This window comes from Leptonychotes weddellii, chromosome 6 (assembly GCF_054177405.1).
Source record: "Leptonychotes weddellii isolate Sample4059 chromosome 6, ASM5417740v2, whole genome shotgun sequence".
Lineage (NCBI taxonomy): Eukaryota > Metazoa > Chordata > Mammalia > Carnivora > Phocidae > Leptonychotes > Leptonychotes weddellii.
The window spans coordinates 124,698,880-124,711,476 of record NC_138374.1 but is presented as its reverse complement, the minus strand read 5'-3'; the positions used below and the strand labels follow the sequence as shown (position 1 = coordinate 124,711,476).

Here is a 12,597-nt window from a genome sequence, read left to right as displayed (position 1 = left end):
TTTAACATGGATTAGACTTTCTGCTCTTTCTGGATTTTAAGCAGTTGAGAGTAGGCTTTCATTACAGGGAGAAGAAATGATGTGAAGTGCCATACAGGCCTAGGGAATTTCCAAGTGGAGTGCCATCATGAATGTTCCTGAGCTGGCAGAAGACAACATGGTACAGTGTAGGTTTGCAGCAAGGCCACCGATTCTATAATTATATTTATATATTGGAATTTATATTATATATGTTGGATTATATTCCAATATAACTATAATTATATTTTGGAAATTATGTTTGTCTTGGTTTCTTCAACAAAAGAAATTGACTAGATAATGACTCTTAACCTTGTCACTCTAACATTACAGTGTATCTGTCTAACTTGAGAGCCAAGGGTGGGGACCAAGAGAAGGAAAAGGATGAAGGCCATGAAAAGCAAGGTTGAATATGAGTGTTGTATCCATGATAGTTTGCCTAGGGCTGGCTCTGTAAGAGTTCATGACCCTTGTCTCCCAAAGCAACCCAATTTCACAGACAGTCATGGACAATTGGTAAGACATCCAGGGCTATAAAGACCACAAATATTTGCAAGGTAGACACAAAATACACATAGCATATTTCTGTCCTTTTTTTTTTTCTGATTCCAAACAAAGGAGTTGGCAATGTGAAAAAGCAACTGGCTGAATCACTGTAAAAAAGCAAAATGTCCTAAATATTAGAGTGAAGAGTAAAATTTATGTCTTCTTTTCTTTGAAAGGGGAATCTTCCCAGGTCAAGGGGTTGGAAAGACAAGAAAGATAATACCCTTTCTCTCAAAGTTTAGGAGAAGAGATGAAATTAATATATAAACACAGAATAAGATGTGTCATATCACCATCAAAGGAATGAGAAGTAGTATACAGAGTGGTTATAGACCTGGATTCTAGAGTGGCTGGTCCAGGTTCCTGGGTTGAACTCCCTGGGTTCAAATCTCATCTCTACCACCTTCTTCAGTCCATTACTCACTTATAACTCTTTTAACCTGTGTTTCAGTTCCATCCTGTATAAAATGGTGGTGATGATGGTAAGTGCCATTTCTGTTACAGTAGAACTATTGTAACAAAGTATAAAGCATCTAGAAGAGTACCTGACATATGATAACAAATACAAGTGTTTATGATCATTAACAATAAATTCTGTCCAATTAGAATTACCAAAAGGGGCTTTTGAAAGAAGGTAGCAATGAGATAACCTGTAAAGAACAAGTAAAATGTTTAAAGATACAAATAGATTGAGTAAGGTATTTTAGGGAGAGGGACAATCATGGATAAAGGCATCATGTGAAACCAAAGGGCAAGTTTGAGAAATAACAAGATGATCAGTTTGGATAAAGTACTGTTCCTTTACGGTTATTTTGACTGTTTTGTGGGAGAAGAGGAGATGATTCTGGGAAAGTTACTGTTTTTGAAGGATAGGAAGAGAAGTTTCCATCTAGTTTGGGTTCAGATGGGACCTAATATTTGCTCAGGGGAGTGATGTAAAAAGCATTGTAATTTTGGAAGTGTAATTTCAAAATAGCTTTGTAGGTTGTTTCTGAAATAGCCTATTGTCTTACAGTGAAAAACAAAAAAACAAACAAACAAAAGCAGGCCCTAGACTTGAGTTGGAAGATATAGATTCAAATCTATCTTTTCTACCTTTACAGTTAAACACTCTGAGCCTTACTCAGTGTCTTACTCTTTAAAGGAGGGAAAGCAAGATCTAAATCACAGTTGTTTTTAACATTAAATAAATTAGATGAAAAAGGACTTAATGCAGTACTGGGCATATATATTCAATTAATTTTTAATTATATGACATCTCATCAAAACAAGTAAAGAATAAAATTAGAAAAAAAATCTTTTTTTTTTTTTAAAGATTTTATTTATTTGACAGAGAGAGAGATGAGGAGAGAGGGAACACAAGCAGGGGGAGTGGGAGAGGGAGAAGCAGGCTTCCCGCTGAGCAGGGAGCCCGATGTGGGGCTCGATCCCAGGACCCTGGGATCATGACCTGAGCCGAAGGCAGACGCTTAATGACTGAGCCACCCAGGCACCCTAGAAAAAAATCTTTTAATGCAAGGTCTCTACCCTAATATTTATCTACATTCTTTTCATGGTAGTCAGTTCATCAGACTGTTCAGTGTGCTATTCAAATTCTTGGCCCCAAAGTTATCAACATTTAACATCCCATCTCATTTCTAGGTTACAGTGAAGTTCTCAAAAGTTTCCAGAGTCCCTGGGATTATTCATCGTGAGTTGCATCTTTTGGGTTGACAACTACAGAAAGCTTAAAAATACACTGACTTCTGAATCAGCATCTTCTTTTTAGAATATAGATAGCAAATCTGGTTGGCAGTTATTTTTCAATCATTCTTCTGCCATGCTGATGCTCTATAATGGCTCTAAAGAAAGGAACAGAAACCATCCTACAAATAAAAGCAAAATTAAAAGAATGTGGGATAATTGACAATTTTGCTATGACAGCACCTAATTTGAATTCTTTGATACTCATTCTTTATTCATTGATTTTTAGGTTCGCCAAGACTTTATTTGAATCCTCTCTTTTAGTTTTGGATTGTGAAATGATATATCATTTGGGTAACTTTACTGAATCACCTTTATTATTTTGTTAGTGGTGTGCAGCACAGATGGATATTAGAAGGTCTCTGTACAAATGCCAGCCATGGAGGTGGTAACATTGTCCTGCGTGCTTTCTCATGAAACAAATCAGATAAAGAAGAGAAAGTGATGCCAAGGCTGGCCACAACAGATGAAGTGGATCCAATAATAGACATCTCAATGGATACGTATAGATGATTCAATATTGTGTGACCTTTCCTTTCAAACTCACTCACAGGAAACATATGCCAACAGGGTGCCCATAACCCCGTGTTCTTTTGTAAGTTACTCCCTTTCTTGAAAGGAAACGCCATTCTCTGCATCTCAGTCATCCAATAAATACTTTGTGAAAAGAGTTTGACCAATGTTAGGAAAAGAGAATTTTAATTCTATGGCCATTAAAAAGAACTCAACCATAGCCTAAATTTTTCCCTCCTTTCTCCCCCCACTCATTGATTGCTTTGATATATACCACTGGGACAATGCTGTGACCTCCAACTTCTCTGAAGGCAGTTAACAGTAATAATTTGGGCTGTTGAGAGACCCACGCATTTTAAATATTTCTGAATGCAAACTGCCTCTGTGGTGATGTATAGCCACAGCTAAGATAGTTACATCTGAAAACCATTGCACTTCTCCGCGGTGCTACCGGTAAGCATTGGCATGGGAAGAGCTACACATTTATGGAGCCGCCTTATTTAAACAGAGATTATAGAATCAGAGCTTATGCTGGCCAATCACATTATCATGAATTGCATTTCCTTGTATCCCTTTGGATCATTATAATAGAAACAGTGATTTCTTAAATAATAACTATTTCCACAGATTAGACAAATGAAATACAGCCTAGAATAAAATTGTTTAATCAAATTTGGTAAGATAATCGTGGATCAAGTACATTATTAATGTTGCATGGCTTTTTTTCCCCCCAGAGAAATAGGAAATAATTTTTTGTAAATTATTAAAAGCAATAATTTCTATTTTAGTTAAACACAGTCTGTCTTGGCCTCAGTTTCCTTTTTCATTAACTGAGGATAAAATAGTTATTGTAAGGATTAATGATTGAATACATGGGCTTAGAATAATGTCTGACACAGAGCAGTGGCTCCACGACTATTAATCGGGAGGAAAGAAGACTCTCTACGACAGTTTCACGTGCATGCGGGCAGTCTCTTCCATAAGTGTGTGGGTCTACATGCAGTCAGCCGAACTATCAGAGGAATTCTTAAAAATTGGACATACATTTTTAATCCTTACATTGCCTTTCTAATTTGACAAGGGGAAAAGAAATCATAACACATTTTTTTAAATGTAAATTTCCAAAGTTGTAAAAAATTAACCCACATCCCATTTGCTTTTGAATCAGTTAAATTGGCAGCTGTCTTGTAGTGATGAAAGACCTAGGCCATTCTCAGATGATGTCTACATGATGCCAAACAGCTAATTGAATTAAGCCCTTGTGGAAGAGATAACTAGTCCCACCCCTCATTCCCCAGATGAGGAGATGGAGGCCAAGAAATTTGCAGTGATTTATTTATATCAGGGCAGAATCTCTATTGATATTCAGAACTTCCAGCCTAGTGATTTTTCTACCACATCTCTTTGTCTTGAGATTTGGTTTCCCATGGCTACAGGATTAAAGAGGTGGGATCATTAGCAAAAATAACTGATAAATGAACAGTGTGCTTATCCAGAGGCTACTTTCACTGCAACTTAGACTATTTGCAATGTGCTTGAAAAATATGGTATTGAGCAAAAAAGACCATTGAATAATCAAAATGGATATTTAAGCTCAAATACTAAAACTTCTACACTACCAGTGGAGTGTTCCTCATTCATTTTGCTCTTTACAGTTTCCCTAATTTTCTCTCTGCCTGTTCCCCATTTCCTCTTACCTCAGAGAAAATCCACATGTTTTATTTCTAGAACCTATGGCAGATGGGAACTCATAGCACCAAGGAGAAGGAGAAGGGAGCAAAGAGTGGCTTTGCTGATAGAAAGGGCCCAAATATTGTTTGAGGGCATGATGACATTGAATGGTCTTTCTGGCTAACAGCATTGGTAAGTTTTGTTTTGGTTTGGTTTAGTTTAAATAAAACCAGATTCAATGATAACAAAGGAAGAGACAGGAATCCTTGAAAAACACAGATATCCTATTTCATTCTTACATGTCTACAGACATTTTGATATTACGGCTCAAGATCTTCTGAAGATACCATTCTTATCTAAGACTGTATACAAAGTTGGTCAGATGTGAGCATATCAAGTCACAGAAAGATTAAAGCACATTTATCATGCTCTGGAAAATAAGAAAATGTGTGATGCATTTTATAAAATTTAATTACAAGCATTAAAATAATTTTGTTTTTAAAAGAATGAACTTCTGCTGACTGGAAACCTAGGTTTCTGAGTGCCTTCTAACCTGATAATGCCAGATAAATGAGGTGTTACTCTCCACCGTCTCTCAGTAGAGACAAGAAAACACTTTCTCTACACTGGTAACCCTTAATTAAACAAAGTTTTTGGTGTGTCTCTTCAGGAGAAGGTCACCATGTCAACAATAATGAGGGGAAATGGCATTGTGAACATTACTGGGTGAGATGTGGCATATTTCTTACTTTCAATTATTGTCTCCTTGTTTGAATCATTAGCATTTGGCAGATTTGTTGCTGAGTTTGTTGTTCTGATTTAAAACTCGCTGTTAGGTTGAATATGTTCTTATCTTGATCTTATATTTCTGCCATGACTTGCATTTCTTGCTGAGTTTCTGACTTGAATTGCTCTATTTTTTTTTTTTTTTTGCTGAGCTTTTGCTTTGTCTTGTTGTATTTCTCTCTGGAGGTGTTTTCTCCCCCCTTCTTCTTCTTGCTATATTTCTAGTTTGGCCTATTGTATTTCTCTGGCCCGTTCATTAGCTTTTTTTTTTTTTTTTTTCTTAAGTTATTCTCCTGTTCAGTCTATGCAGTACCTAATCAATACGCTTCCTTGCTTACTGCGGGATTTCCAAGTTATTGTGTTTTCTGTCGGCTTTGATACTGCCTGAGAGGGCTTTCTGTGCTTTGGCTAATGTGCTATTGTCTAAATTTGCAGGGTTTCAGCTCATTACACTGACTTTAATTTTGATGTATTTGTATTTTATCCAGTTCAAGTCATGTTTCTTTCCTCTATCAGTTTAATTACTTTCTGCCTGGGCAAAACTGTGTGTATACAATTGCTGCTAAAGTGACAAAGGTTTCTATTTAAATTACCACCCAGAACATCAGCAATTCAGTCTAAAAGATACTCAGAACACCTCTGATTGATGTCTCACCTTTGTGTGGGAAAGGAAATCTAGAATACTGAGAAGGAGTTCTTTATAGAACTTAGTCAAGCCTGGTTTATAGTTGTAGAGTCATTCATGTAGGAGATGAGTGCAGGGCTATGGGGTCAGAGTACTGCTTCTCTGTAAGAAAGAATATATGACCAATTTCTATTCTGTACAAGTCATGCTCTGAAAGCAGAGGGAAAAAAATCTTTCTTGGGTGTTTAACTTCTATTTAGCTTGACTAGCCAAGCTCCAGCTCTTATTTTTCCATGTGTGTACATGTAATATATAAGTTTCTGGGTTTGAATCATGATATTTCTTTAATCATTCCATTTGGATGTGTTAGTCAGCCACATTGATGGAATTTCCACTGTGTGTAGCAATATAGCAACTGATCTAAAAAGAAATGACTTGGGAAACATGGTAACTCTTCCTGTTTTCAAAGCCCTCTGATACTGGGGGGAAAAAAAGAAAAAACGTATGAGAAGTACATCTTTGAAAATAGAAACAATGCAAACACCTCAATAAATATGCAGTTGGTTATTTATAGGGTTTAGGCTGCACATTCTATGGATATAACAATTGTAGCTGCTGTTGGAAATGCTTAGGAGACAGGCTTCTAGGTGTATCTGAACATGGGTCATAGAGAAAGTTCATCAACTGGCTACGATCAGCCAATGTGCTCTCTCCTCAATTGCTTAGCTCTACTTTATGGGATAAGAGCTTACTCTTTATCTACCCTATATCATTCTGTATTTCCCTCAACAAGCAGCTGTTGACCCCCTATGCTCAACAAAGCTGGGCTACTTACTAAGGAGAAGAAGAAAAAGTCAGTTCTTTTTTGGTAAGTGCACCTTCTCTAGTACTGAATAATTTCTCTTGGTCTCAGTTTTTTTTTCATCTGTGTAATGAGGATACATGAAATGTGAGAAAAAGATAACATTTATAAAGTATTCAGCTCAGCATATGTCCTAAGGTGAGAGCTGTGGAAGTGACTTATTTCTCTTGTGCTTTTCTATTGTCAGTGGAAATCTAAATTTCTGGCCTATTTTGCATCCAAGATTATGATGACATACTACATTAGCACATTTGACCTTGATAGAAAATGATCTTCCATAGTCTAGTTGTGTGGTAATAGATGGGCAAATGTTCTGATTCCTGTGCTCCATAGCCCTTCTCTTGCCAGGGCTGGAGCCCTGTAACCTTTACTTGGAGGCTCACCCTACCCCATCCCCTGGGGCCAGGACTGAATTCACCTGGAAGATTTAGACTCATGCTTTCAGAATCTCAGGAAGTCAATCCCGTGTGACTTTGTGCACATTTTTGACAAAGAGCCTCCCAGCACCTTCCCAAGACCCATGCCCATCAGTCCCGTTTTCTTTCTTGGTGTTGGTAATTGACTCCCTGTATGTTCTTGGAAACCTGCCCAGTACTCTAGAACCTGTATTGCTGCCTAGCTCTTAACAGGCTGCCCTCTGAGACCAAAGTCTACTTCTACTCTCTTCTTTGGACTCTAGATCCCTACTGCATACACAGCTCTTGTGCCAAATGGTGCAGTTTGTCTGGCCTTCCAAATTTCACCTATTGATGTATGAACATAGTTGTGCTTGTCTGTCCAGATATCCATACTTTAGCCCTGTATTTCTTTCCTTGTTCTTTAGTCTGTGCCCCTCTGTTGTATCCCTGGCATGCTTCTTTTTTTTTTTTTAAGATTTTATTTATTTATTTATTTATTTATTTATTTATTTATGAGAGAGAGAGACAGCGCATAAGCAGAAGGAGGAGCAGAAGGAGAGGGAGAAAGAATCTCAAGGAGACTCCTCCAGAGCATGGAGCCTGATGCTGGGCTCAATCACAGGACCCTAAGATCATGACCTGAGCCAAAATCAGGAGTCTGACCTTTAACCAACTGAGCCACCCAGGCACCCCTCCCTGGCATGTTTTGAGTACTAGCTTATTGCTCTACTCAGCCCGTGTAATGAGGAACCATACTTTTTCCTGGACTTGCAGCTGGGTATTTATATGACCCACTCATGTAAAAATGTCTACGTTGGGTTCCACCTTTCATTCCAGTTCTGCTCTGCTCTGCTGCGCAGCATCTCTTCATGATATCATACGGACTTCATGTAGGTTTGTAAAGCATTATGGTTTTGCTCTGTGGTAACCCTAATGTTTTTTTATAATTTTTGAGTTTGTGATCTTTTTGTGACCATTCCTTTTTGATGAAAACCCTTTTTTTTGTGTAGCCCTTTTAGTACTTAGGATACTCATTGGATTCAGTATGCCTTATTCCAAACTATGTTCAATATTGAACAAGACTGTAACCAATATTCAGGACAGTAGACAAGGAAATGTGCAATTTTTATGAACTACAAAGCAGTGTCCACCGTTGTAATGAAGCACCTACATAAAATGGTATAATACGTGAGTTTCTTATTCTTCAAATAGTCTAATTGATTGTTCATTGGGCTCACTCAGCCAAAAGTAGAGAGAAACTTTGTACAGACATCATTAGTTTTTCTCCATTTAGAGATTAATCATGAAGAGCCCTGGCTCTTTAATTCTGTAATTTGTATATTTAATGGGCTGCTGCAGAATCTATGACAGTAATTAGCATAGCCTGAAAACTCATTAATACGCAACAACATGATTAATGCAGCATTAATGCAAACATGACTGAAGTTATTTGGGTTATGTAGTAAGAAGATTAAAGCTAAAATGTCCTGTTTGTTTTACCAGTGGTGAATATAATAGGGTGGCAAAAAAAAATAAAATAAAAGCAGATATCAAATTAGTTATTTTAAAATAGGGGGAAAAAAACCCAGCAAAATTTAAATCAAAATGATTTCCTTTTCCACTTACTTCTAAAGTTTAGGGCATAAAATATTCTCTATTTTTCTATTTATTTGTTTATTCATAAATTTATCAGTAGTAAAGATGAGCTCATTCAACTTTTTGGTTTAATCTAGTTAATCTTTCAGCAGCTTTAACATAATATTATTAGTCTTACAATGAAAAATTTTTAAATAATACCAATCTTTGACCAATACATTACACATTTATTTTGAAACTAATATACATTATTGGCTTTGACAAATGGTGAAAAGAACTGTTCCTAATATAAAAGTCACATACCATGCTCTCTTATTGCATTTTATCATCTTAAGTAAATGCTTAATACTTTAGAAGATACTACCATTTTAAGTCCATCTATTTCAATAAAGCTATCATTCATTTCATGTTAAATAATGAAAGATTCAATAATGTTTGGGGAGGTGAGACTGTAAAAGTTTTACTTGTTGTTCTTACCCTCTCATATTGTCATATTGAAGCCCATTTTAAATTTAATATAATATGCTTTATTGGTCCTGAACTTTAAATGAATTATTTCTCAATCTTGTCGTCATATGTCTGGCATTATTTATAATATCTGAAACAAAACTAGCATTTTCAGGTGCAAGCATCTTGAAAGGCTGACAATGTATATATCTGCTTTCTTGTGCTTGCTTTACTTCAAATCTATATTAGGAAAATGTTTATTTTTTTTTCAACAAAAAATCAAGTGAAAATATACTAGATAGCTGGCTCTTGACTAGGCCTTGAGGAGGCAAAGTAAGTCCATTCTATCGTATCTGCACTTAGAAATGACCATTTTATAGGAAAGAAGCTTCTTTCAACCTAAGGATTTCAACTTATATGAACAAAACTGCACCACAGGAAAAACCAAACAAACAAACAAATCAACATTATCTGCCACCAACAGATGGCACTATTATTAGTGGCTCAAACCATGACTGGATTTGAGGGGCCAATAGATTTGCTAACAGACTTTCAGAAGATAGTCTATTTGTAATGAGAAGAGCCTCTGTAAATGCAATAAAGTGGTAAACATGCTTGATTTTCTTTAACTAGGGGTCCTGTCAAAATTTCTGTAAAGCTTCTTTAAAATCCTGTATGTAGACTATTTCACTTAATTCAAATACATCTTCTTCCATGTAATTTGCGTGTGTGAAATTAAGTTGTAGAAATTTAAAGCAACATATTTAGAGGAAAATAGTCTTTATGATCTCTATAATACTATATTAGACTAGCAAACCAATACTCACAAAACTAAGCAACTAAATTCTACTGAAATATACCAGTGTTTGACTTATTTTTCAAGGGGAGGACCTAGACACAGAGAGAAAATGCACCACTGGGTAAAATCATTTGCTTCTAATGTTTTATTTCACCTCTATGGTTTTTAGTGTACTAGAGAACTGTTTAATCAGACCATTACCAAATTGAATAAATGGCTACTTAGTGATTACTGGACTATTTAGTGATGGAGTTTTGAAGCTTCTTCTTATAAATAAGCTTTCTTTTAATATTTCATATAAGACCATCCTAATAAATGAAATGGAACAGAATCTATTTGCCACACAGTATCTCAGCCTTTTCTTTATTTCCATATAGTGATGAAACGACCAGACTTTCTTAGAATGTAGCCAGTCCTTTTTCTAAGAAGTGATGCAGCTTGTTCATCCTATCTGCATGCCGCCATTAACAGTGTTTCTAATCACTGGTCCAGAAAACAGGAGAAATGAGACATTTTTGTTTTGTCCCGAATTGAACTCAGCCAAGAATTTAATCCATGTAGAGAAACTTGTTTTTTTTTTTTTTTCCTATAGGTAAAATCCAGGGGGGCTGTTATTGGGGTCTTTAAAGAATTTAATCCATGTAGAGAAACTTTTTTTTTTCCTATAGGTAAAATCCAGGGGGGCTGTTATTGGGGTCTTTAAAGGATGGTTGAAAGGATGCATTGGTTCATTCATTGTTATGGAGATCAGGGATGGTCCAAGTTAGTATGATCCAAGTTAGTATTCCCAATGATGTACACTGCCTGTAGGAGGCACTGTACTTTTCTGAGGTAGAGTAAGAACCTCCTGTAATTTTACACAGAACTACGTTCTATATTATAAAGGACTGTGTACTTGGAAGAAGTTTGACTGTGAGAAGGTTGTGTAGGTGAGGGTGCAGAGACTTTTGTTCTCACAGAGAAGCCCTGAGATTGTTCCAGTTGTAGATTCCCCTCCCTTCCTTGGAGTTGTGCAGGTATTCAAAGTGTTTCCGGTTACAGGCTTTATGTTTTATAATGAGTAAAATGAAGGTACTATACAGCCCTCTGTTGTTACTGTTAATTAATAATACCAAATCAAGGGCCTCAGAAAGCAAGCAAATTCATGGGCTTTAAGAATAATGATAATAGATAATACTTATATAGGGCCAAATGATTCAAAGTACTTTATACATATTAACTGATCTTACCTTCCCAAGAACCTTGTAAAAGAAGGAACTATCATTATTCCCATTTATACATGAGGAAAGTAAGTATAGAGAGGTTAAATAATTTGTCCAAGTTCACATGTGAATAAGTTCTAGAGTAGAGTTGGTATTTGAACTGAGACAACTGGATCTAACATCTATTTTTAACCAAAGAAATGTCTTAACAAAATGGAATAGGACCTTTGGAAGAAAAAAAAAAATTGTTTTAACTCTATCAGTGCTGTAATGTAAGTTGGAGATCAGGTGAGGGCCAGGCAGTTACCTCCTGGTAAGCCAGCTTGAGGGAGGGACATATCCTATCCTGCATTCTCTCTTAAATACCATGGTATATGTTGTCAATTCCTTTTTACACTTTCCTCTTTTCCCTTCTCTTTACTTTCTGCAAAGGTAGTTAATATATTTTAAGTGGTTGAGAAGAGATGAAATTATATTAATTGATTAAAACATAAAAAAGTTCGTTCATAAATAGGTTTATCTGCACACAAACAAACATTTCCCTGATTGACTTACTTTCACTGAATTGAATTTACCTAATATTCTAGTGCCATGATGATACATTATTAAGAATGAATTAATAACCAAATTCAAATATATACATTGTTACCATGCAGATCTATTTTCCTCAAGTCCCATAATAATGTGAATTAATGAAAATGTAATTAAGTTGCAGAGAGAATGTACTCAGTTACATCCTAGAATTTACTTTATAGCAGTAAGAGCAATTACACAATGATATGGGCTACTAAAAGGATTATGGGATTTTACTTTTTCATTTGCTCAACATACATTTATTAGAATCCTAGTATTTTCAAACCACATCTTTGGAGGTAAAAAATCTTGGAGTCTGACCATATTTATAGATTAGATATTTCTTTGCCTGGAAGGAGAAGACTGGTCCCTTTTCATAAAATATCCTTTCTGGGAAGTCCCCCCAAATGCTACTGTAGTAAAACACTTGATCCTTAACAAACATGGCTGCCCAATCTATAGAAGTCTACTAAAGGCAAAGTTATTCTAGGTAGCCAACAGACTTTCCTGTGCCCTACTTCTGATGAGCAAGTCAAGCGGAGTAGGACAGGGATAGACTGGCCATGGGTTTTATGGTTATGCTAAATTATGTCCATGAACCTTCAGGAGTATCCCCATTCTGTATTTTATGTAAGAGACAATATGGTGTGATTATGCTAGCACACTCCAAATTAGATGTGGATTAAGTGTTGATCTACCAGAGGCTCATAAGTCCTTGGGAAGAGTCCTTGGGAGTCCTGATTTTGTTTTTCATTTGTCATAATGTTGAAAGTATAGCCAGCTCCTTCATCGTGTATTCCTTTACTCTTACACATAGA

General features: G+C 36.1%; 1 protein-coding gene across 1 annotated transcript in view; it reads left to right on the top strand.

Moving 5' to 3' along the window:
- USH2A (usherin) overlaps positions 1-12,597 on the top strand; it is a 602,856-nt gene that overhangs the window by 180,734 nt on the left and 409,525 nt on the right. The gene's annotated exons all lie outside the window — the stretch shown is intronic.